Raw genomic sequence first — 8,987 nt, 5'->3', positions numbered from 1 at the left:
AGTCCACCTACCTCTGCCTTCTGAGTGCTGAGATTAAAAGTGTGCACTGCCACACCCGACAAATTTTTAAAGATTTATTTCTTTAATGAACTAATTTTGGTTTTTCAAGACAGGGGTTTCTCTTTGTGGCACTGGCTGTCCTGGCACTCACTCTGTAGACCAGCTGGCCTTGAACTCACAGAGGCATGACTGCCTCTGCCTCCCTAGTGCTGAGAGATTAAGGCATGTGCCACCATTACCCTGATGAAAGATTTATTTTTATTGTAGTGTATGAATGTTTTACCTGCATGTGTTTGTGTACCACATGCTTGCAGTGTCCACAGAGGCCAGAAGAAGGCATCCTATCTCGGGGTCTGGCATTTATAGATGTATGTGACTCATCAAGTGGGTCCTGGGTACCAAACCTGGGTCCTCTAAAAGAGCAAGAAATATTCTTCCCTTCTGAACCATCTCCAGCCCTGGCAAGAGAACTTTGTAAACCTGCACAATAGCACCAGATCAGACTCTGGAAATGCTATTTTTCATTCATGCATGCATTCCTTTTGTTTGTTTGCCTACTTGCTTTATTTTTTCAACACATGGTTTCTCTGTGTAGCACCCTGGCTGTCCTGGACTCACCCTGTAGACCAGGTGGCCTCGACCTCACAGAGATCCAACTACCTCTGCCTCCCAAGTGCTGAGATTACAAGTGTGCACCACTGTGCCAGGCTTTTTCTTTTTAATTTTTAAAAATTTTCTTTTGAGACAGGGTTTCTCTGTGCAACCCTGACTGTTCTGGAACCCACTCTCTAGACCAGACTGGCCCCAACTCAGAGATCTACCTGCCTCTACCTCCCTAGAGCTGGGGAAAAAGGCATGAGCCACCGCCTAATTTGGAAATACTGTTTTCATTATTAATAAAATTAAAGCTTTTCCCACCACCTCTCGCTGGCTCGGGCTGCCTTCTCCAGCTACCCTCTCCAAATTTTGGCTTCATTCTGCAGTTAAGGATCTTACTGGTGAAGAGGGCCAGATCCCTGAGGCTGTGAGGTTTCCCAGGTCTGAGGTGTCACCGGTAGCTTGGCTCCTCCCACTCAGAGACTGATTGGTTTGCCGAGCAGGGCAGGGCAAGGCAGAGGGGTGTGTTCGTCTGGGGGCGTGTCCTTCTTCTGCCGGGACGGTGACTGACAGGGATGGGAGGAGGAGCGAGAGAGGAGCAAGTTTGAGGAGGGTGTGTTTTTCCTTGGATCTTAGCGGCCTGGGGGCGTGTCTAGGGTGTGGCCTTCAGGTCTGGCCCTGCCCCTAAGGTCTTACTCTGAGCTTCACAGCTCTGGTCCTGAGTCTTAGCAGGAGTGTCAGACTGAGTCGGTTTCCCGGGCTTCAGGCAGTGACCACCGGGAGCCATGACTACAGTGGGCCGAAGGTGCTCGGCGCTGGGGCCCCGAAGGTGAGTGACCGAACTGATTGTAAGGAGGGCCAACGGATAGCAGGAGTAGTCCGGTGGGGAGATGCTTGTCTCCGGAGCAGCTGACACACCCTGCTATGGGTTTACATCTGGGATTTTGTTTTTCTTTTTTGACGCAGGGTCTCCTGTAACACAGGATGTGCTCAACTTGAGTGTATGTGTGCGTGTGTGTATGACAGGGTCTCTCTACGTAGCCCTGGCTGTCCTGGAACTCACTGGGTAGCCTAGGCTGTTCTCGAACTCCCAGCGATCCGCCTGCCTCTGGGATTAAAGCCATCGCCACCACGCCCGGCCCTGTGCTCAAACTCTTGATTGTCCTGCATTCACCTGGCAAGGGCAGGGGTTACAGACCTGTGCCACCACACCTGGCAGCAGCTGAATATTTTCTTCAGCTGTGACTGTTCCCTGCCTTGTCTCAGTACACGCCCAGCATCTCTCCGCTCAACTTCTGGCAGCTGCTAGAGAGAGAACCCATTTTCTAAGTAAAGATAGAAAAGTTTGCTCTCCTGTTTGACCCGCCTAGTGGAAGTCAGATTAAGAGTTTGACTCCTACCTCCTAGGCTCATGCTATCAAGTCCTAGGAACATTTCCCCCTCAGGTAGTAGGGCCAGGGCTTCTGAGGAAAGGTCTTGAGAAGCTTCAAGAATATAGGGTTTAGGACTCAGGCAAGGCTTGTTCCAGCCATGCCTCTAACACCAGGCTTTGCCTGCACCCGACCAAGAGAAATATCTGAGTTGCTCGGCTTCCCATCTCCAGAAGTGTTCAGGAGTTCTAGGGTGGGTTTAGCAGGCAAGATCAAGCCCTGTTCTGGTGCCCCAGGACCCAATGGCCCCACCCTAGCCCCAACCTCCAGGGCCTATTGATTATCTGAGTTCTTTGGAGTCAGGACTGCAGTGGGGCTCCCAGGCTACCTCTGCTCTGAGCTGGGCCTCCGGGTCTCCAGGAGCCAGCATGGATCAGAGATGCTCTCTGAGGGACCATCCAGCTGGGCAGAAGGCTAGCCAAGAGTGCCATTGAACAGGATGGGCTTCCCCTGCCCCGCACCCCCCACTGCCCAAGGGACCATTCAATTGGATATCGCAGTAGCCCAGGCTGGGGAGATAGTGCCCCTCCCCCCACACTGGGAAGGCAGGGTGCACCTGGAGCTGGAGGAAGGAAGAGGTGAGGCTGCCGGGATTTCCTGGTGCCCTGTCTCTGCTGAGATCATGGAGGTTGAGGCAGAAGGAGGCAGGAGGGGCCCTTCAGTTGGCCAAAGGGAGTGCAACAGCCTAGCCTGCATCCTCCACCCAAGAAACAGGGCCCTCTGCTGGGGGCAGGGCGAATGAGACCGCAGGGCCCAGACAACTCCCCTGGCCCCCAAACCAGTGTGACAGGGGAGGAAGCCAGGCCTCGGGAAGAAGGGGAACCCCACATGCATCATCTACCCACACAGAAATGTCAAGCCAGGGTTCTATTACTTACCAACTATCAGGCCGCCAACAAGCTCTGGAAGTGGTTAGACCAAGGCCCAAAGGGGAGGACTCTCCTGGGGTTATACATTTGTGAGAACCTAAGCTTGCTCTCAGGCTGGCTTAACTCTAAACTCAAACCTTAAGCACCAGGCCACACTCCCCTCCCTCTAAGAAAATCTTATAACGTTTTCTTCCACTGTTTCAAATGGCTTTCCACAGTGCCCCAGTATTGGGCTTATTTCACAGAAGAGCACACTTAGGGTCACAGTATCTAAGCTGAGTTAGCACTTCATTCACCTTATTATTATTTTTTGTATATTTTAAAAACTGTATTTACTATCACATTGACGTAGGTCCTGTCAGAATGTACGTATATGTGGAGGCCAGAGGACAGACTTTGTCACTCTCTCCTATATATGGGATGCAGGGACTGAGCCCTGATCAGTCAGGCTTGCATAGCAAGCACAAGTTCTTTACCCACTGGGCCATCTCACCAGCCCATCATTTTTTAGCATTTCCTGAGGTTAGACCCAGGCTTTCCGCTTATCCCAGGCTCTGAGCAGACAGCAGTGAGCACAGAGGGTTTTGCCTAATGGAGGCCTCATCCCAGAGCCAGACAAATGCGTTATAGGAGCAACTAGAGAAGACCAAACAAATTTACAGTCAAGTAAGGAAACTGGTCTTGGGGGAAGGGGCTCGTGATGTCAGTTTAGAAAGGTTGGAAAGGAGCAGGCAGTGGTGGCACACGCCTTTAATCCCAGCACTCCAGAGGCAGAAGGCAGGCGGATCTCTGTGAGTTTGAGGCCAGCCTGGTTAACAGAGTGAGTTCCAGGACAGCCAGGGCTAATACAGAGAAACCCTGTCTTGAAAAACCAAAAATCCAACCAACCAACCAACAACAACAAAACCCCCAAAAAACAAACAAAATGGGAGGAATAATAATTGAACAAAGAAAGAAGGGCCAAACTCACATGCTGTCTGGGGAAAGCGTGCCAAAGGGTGAGAATGGCATGTGCGGTGTCCTGAGGCAGGGAGCATCTTTGCTACTTGGTCACCAGCAGAGATCAGAATGCCTGAAGTGAAGGATGAAAAAAGGAAGCAGAGAGCAAACAGGTCCAGGCTCCCACACCGTCTTGTAGGAGAATCTTTTTCCTTGCAGATATGGCTAACATATTTTTATTTATTTTCTTGAGTCAAGGGTTCAGACAGCCCAGGCTGGCCTTGTGTTCACCCCAGAACTGAGGGTGACCGTGAGCATCTGCCCCTCCTGTCTCTACTTCTCAAGCGATGGGGTTTTGGGTGCACACCAGCACGCCTGATCTTATGGGGTGCTGTAGATGGAACCTAGGGTTTCCTGTGTGCTGGGCAAGCGCTCCACCCACTGAGCATGTCCTGCCCGTGCCCAGCCTTTTGACGTTGTAACATTAGGTTGTCATCTACAACGCAAGTTGGCAGTCATGCGTTGGGCTGCTGTTCTCAGCCTCGTGTAGCCAGGCGGTTGGGCCCATCTGCAGGGGATCTGATTTTAGCTCTGTCCTGCTCCGTAGTGCCTCCTTAGAATGGACACTTTGTCATTCCCAGAAAACCAGACCCCAGCCCTTACTCCCAAGAAGGCTGCGTGGAAGGACACTGAGCCTGGGGGGAGGTGGTCAATGACATCCTAAAATAGAGGTAGGACATCTATATTGTCCAAGCCACAGTGCCAGGCACTGCAAGCAGGCCAGGACACCACCACCACCACCCCCCTTCCCCATTTCCTTTTGGAATGTTGATTCTGGTTCAAGAATTTCCAAGTCTCTCCAGAGTCCCACGACCCTCTCGGCCCTGCAGAGTGACGTTAGCTGCCGGGCATCTGGTAGCTATTACCCCATTACCCGTGGAGGGGGGAGTCACCGTGGGCTTAGCCTGTGCAGCCTCCCTGGGCTCAGGGTGGCTGGTCCGTGTCTTCTGAAGGGGCCCAGCTGCTCTTGGCTCTCATTTCCTGTGAAGACTTTCTCACAGTCCCCGAGACCCCAAGATGCCTTGGGCTGTGGGAACGTGACTCAGGAAAGATGAGCTGCTCCCCACACTGACTTCCCACTTAAACCACATCGCTTCCAGCCCTGGAGGGACTCAGGTTTTTTTTTTTTTTTTGCAGGTCGCTGGACCTGTGTGGGGTGAGGGCCAAGCAGGACTGTGTCAGATACCTAGTGAATGAGTGTCACTCAGTGAGTCCCTTTCTCCCTCCGAGCCTTAGTTTCTCCCTGCATGGCAAAGGTCAGACAAGATGGCAGGTAGAGGCCTGGACTTAGACTTGAGCTCCAATATATGGCAGTTGCTTATGCTGTAGGAGGGGAGACCGTGCCAGGGAGTTGAATGGGTCTCACTCAGCGTCATAGCTTTCTACTTCCTGCTTAGGTGTTTTTCAGCATCCCTGAGGATTCCCCAAGCCCTTCCCACCCATTTTTCTCTTCCCAACTTTGTCTCCCGCCTGTCTGGGTGAAAGACTATTTACTTCCCATGTTTTCCTAGCTTCCTTCTGTTTCCACTCAGGATTAGCTCCTCATTTGCAGGGATGTCACTCCGCATGAAGGACATGACAGACACCAACCTGGCCCACCTCAGCTCTATCCTGAGCTCTGTGCCTGGGCCCAGGCACCCCGCTTCAGCCGGGCTCTCCCTGCCCTACAGTGTAACCCATCACAGCCAGCAGATGCTCCACACTCCTCCTTCTCCAAGGGCCTCCCTGCGGGCTCTCAGCTCTGGCCAGTAGGTTTCCAGTCCCAGCCAGCAGCTCAGGTTCAGCATCCTTGACTCCTCCCAGCATCCTCCCAGGCCAGTGCCTTTCCTGTGGCTCCCCACAGCCAGGAGGATGGAATCAGGAATACAGCCAATCCAGTGGCAGCCTGTACTGCTATAAGGTGTGGCAGGGAATAAATCCCAGAGACTCTCAGTCCCCATGGCTATCGCCTGGCTCAGAGGAGATCCTGCTTTCCACCCCAGCTTTCGCTGCTTAGGCCACTGAAGCTGAAAACAAAACAAAACAACAACAACAACAACAACAACAACAACAAACAACAAAGATAGGGTCTGTGCAAGGAAAGCTCTATCCCTGGAGCCCACATGGGCAAGGGAACCTGGCCCTCATCCTCATACAAGCATCATGGCCTTCCAGGACAGACATAATCCACCCTCTGAAGATGAGGAAGCCGAGCCTCAGAGGCAGGAAAGCAGGTGGCAGGGCTGGGTAGTTTCCTCTCAGGCCATATGACCAGACCCTGAGGCCCAAAGGAACAAACTCAAGGACAGAGAGAGGGCAGCCAGGCCCGTGCAGAGGGTAAGGCCACACCTGGTAGAAGAGGTGGGGTAGCCTCCCTCTCCCCTTCTCCAGGATCCTTGTGGAAGTTCACCCTTCCTTCTGGTCCAGGCCCAAGGTCCCTGAAGGTGAAGTTCTGGTTCTAACACGCATTAGGGAAATAAAGGATAATGGGTACTAATTAGTACTCATTAATGCAATTAATTAAACTGATATATGCAACGCATGGTGTCAGTTATCAGAACAAATCAGTTAATACAGGCAATTAAAGGAGTTGGTTATTTAAATAATGAATGCTGCTGCTGAAAGGGCCTGATTTAGCTCAGTCGTCACCGTTGCCTGTTAATTGATTTCACCACTCATATCAGAGGGGAAGTGTCTTTTAAGTATAAAATGTAAAAAATTAATTAATTAATTCATGGAGCTGAGTTTTAACCAACACTTTGATTCCTGGATTTGATCATTGCAATAAGAGGAGGTATACGCTAAAAGATGTCTGAACAAACTGATAGCTGAAGGCTGAACCGGGGTCGTCCTGGCCCCTGGCTGTGAGGCAGACAGGGTGGCCCAGGCAGAGGGAATGTCATGTGTAAAGGCCCAGAGGTTGCAGGCCCTGGAATTCTTTGGAAATAGTTGACTGAGGCTGGAAAGCAAGGAAGTGTGAGGAGGAGGAGGGAGGGGAGGCGTGTCCAGGGGAGGTGTGTAGCTCAGTGGTGGCATGCTCGTTATCATCACAAGGTGCTGTGTCCGGGACAATGGCTCCGTGCATTACAGCACTTCTTTCATAGGTGTGAGGACCTGAGTTCAAACCTCTAGGACCCACGAAACAGCCAGCTTCACCCATGTGAGAATCTGTGCTCTCCGTGTTCCCTAGTGGGAAGGTGAGAGATGGCCACAGGGGAATCCTCGGAAGCCTGCTGGCCAGGTAGCACACGAATGCACTGGGAAGCCTGCAACCCCATCTCAGTCAAGCTGGAAGGCAAGGACTGACACCCCACCCGGTGGAAGAGCCTCTGACCTCCACATGAGTACAGTGGCATGCATGGGCCTGCATTCACACACAGGAATACACACACACACACACACACACACACACACAAAACATCCCCCACACTGGGTGCTTTGATAGCTTCTCAACACTGTTGTGAGCCAATGTCTCTGGAAGGAAAAGTACACAGGGAACAGAAAGAGCAAAGCCCAGCCAGCCAGGTGGGGGTGGTTCAGGCCTTTAATCCCAGCACTCAGCAGGCAGATCTCTGAGTTCGAGGCCAACCTGGTCTACGCAGTGAATTCTAGGACAGCCAGAGCTATGAAAAGAAACCTTGTCTCAAAAAAGGAAAGAAAAGAAAAAGAACAGAACAAAGCTGAAGGCCGGGCACGGTGGCGCACACCTTTAATTCCAGCAGAGGCAGAGGCAGGTAGATCTCTGTGAGTTCGAGGCCAGCCTGGAGTACAAAGCAAGTTCAGGACAGCCAAGGCTACACAGAGAAACCCTGTCTTGGGGGGAAAAGAAAAAGAAAAAAGAAAGAAAGAAAAGAACAAAGCTCCCGAGGAGTTGGTGCTGGTGGGGTTCTCAGCATCTGGCCTTGGCTAGAGCAGCCCGCCCCCCCCCCCCATGCTTTGAGTGTTCCTGGGCACTGCAGCAAGGAACCCACCCTCCTGGAGTCTGTTCAGAGCCTTGACTCCCAGGCTAATGGAGCTGGGCTCCTGCTGCCAGCAGGTGGGACAAAGGGAAGCTGGGCTCCAACTTTTATTTTAACGGGGCTATTAGGAGTTGATAAGTGTGTCTCAGGGCCACAAACTGGGGAAGGGTGACCCGTGGTAATCTTCAGGCCAGTAATGGCCGTAGGTTGTCCGTGGACATAGCCGTGTTGTGTACTGGGATGACAGAGTGCTGTAGCTGGCAACGGAGGTGAAGGGGCTGAAGTTCGTTGGCCTGCGGCTCTGTCTTGGATGACCTCCTGTGCTCTGAGCACCCACGCAAGCCGAACAGCATCCCATCCATCCTCACGGCTGTATTCCTGCCGCAAAACCTAAGAGGAAGTGGACAGGAAACAGGAGGAAGCACAGGGTTGATCCCAGTGTGTCCCTGACAATTTGTTCCCAGCAGTGAGAGGATTTCCGGGCCTGAATGGCCGGAAGCGTTGGGATGGGACACCTCATCTCACCCGGGAAGAGTGAACAGAGCAGATGGGGAGGGGCTCTCTCATCCACCTCCCGTGCAGTGTCCCTGGCCAAGGAGCAGCGCCAAAAAGGCATTGGACACTTGAGCTTTTGCAGACTGCAGCCTAAGGGACAGAGGGTAGAGGCCAGGAAGGACTTTCTTTTCTTTTCTTTTGTCTTTTCTTTTTTTTTTTTTTTTTTTGTTTGTTTTTGTTTTTGTTTTTTTCCGATTTCGAGACAGGGTTTCTCTGTGTAGCCTTGGCTGTCCTAGACTCACTTTGTAGACCAGGCTGGCCTTGAACTCACAGCAATCCACCCACCGCTGCCTCCTGAGTGCTAGGACCATGCGCAGCTAGGAAGGACTTCCTAGGGGGAAAGCTGGTAATAAAAGGCTTCAGAAAATCAGAGCTGGGAGTAGCTGTGGGGAGCCCCTGGCCTCAGGAACTGGGGGGGGGGTCTTCTTTTTCCTTCCTTCCTTTCTTTTTTCCCCTTTCAGTTCTTGTTTTGTTTTGAAAATTAGGTTGTTGTGTTTGAGCATACATTTTTTTCCCATTTTGTGGATGGGAAACCTAAGGCCACTGTCTGGGAGCAAGTGTTCAGCCTATAAGAGAAAAACAGTATGGTGGCTGCCACC

This window comes from Acomys russatus, chromosome 24 (genome assembly GCF_903995435.1).
Source record: "Acomys russatus chromosome 24, mAcoRus1.1, whole genome shotgun sequence".
Taxonomy (NCBI): domain Eukaryota; kingdom Metazoa; phylum Chordata; class Mammalia; order Rodentia; family Muridae; genus Acomys; species Acomys russatus.
The sequence above is the reverse complement of the archived record's forward strand: the minus strand, read 5'-3'. Positions refer to the sequence as shown.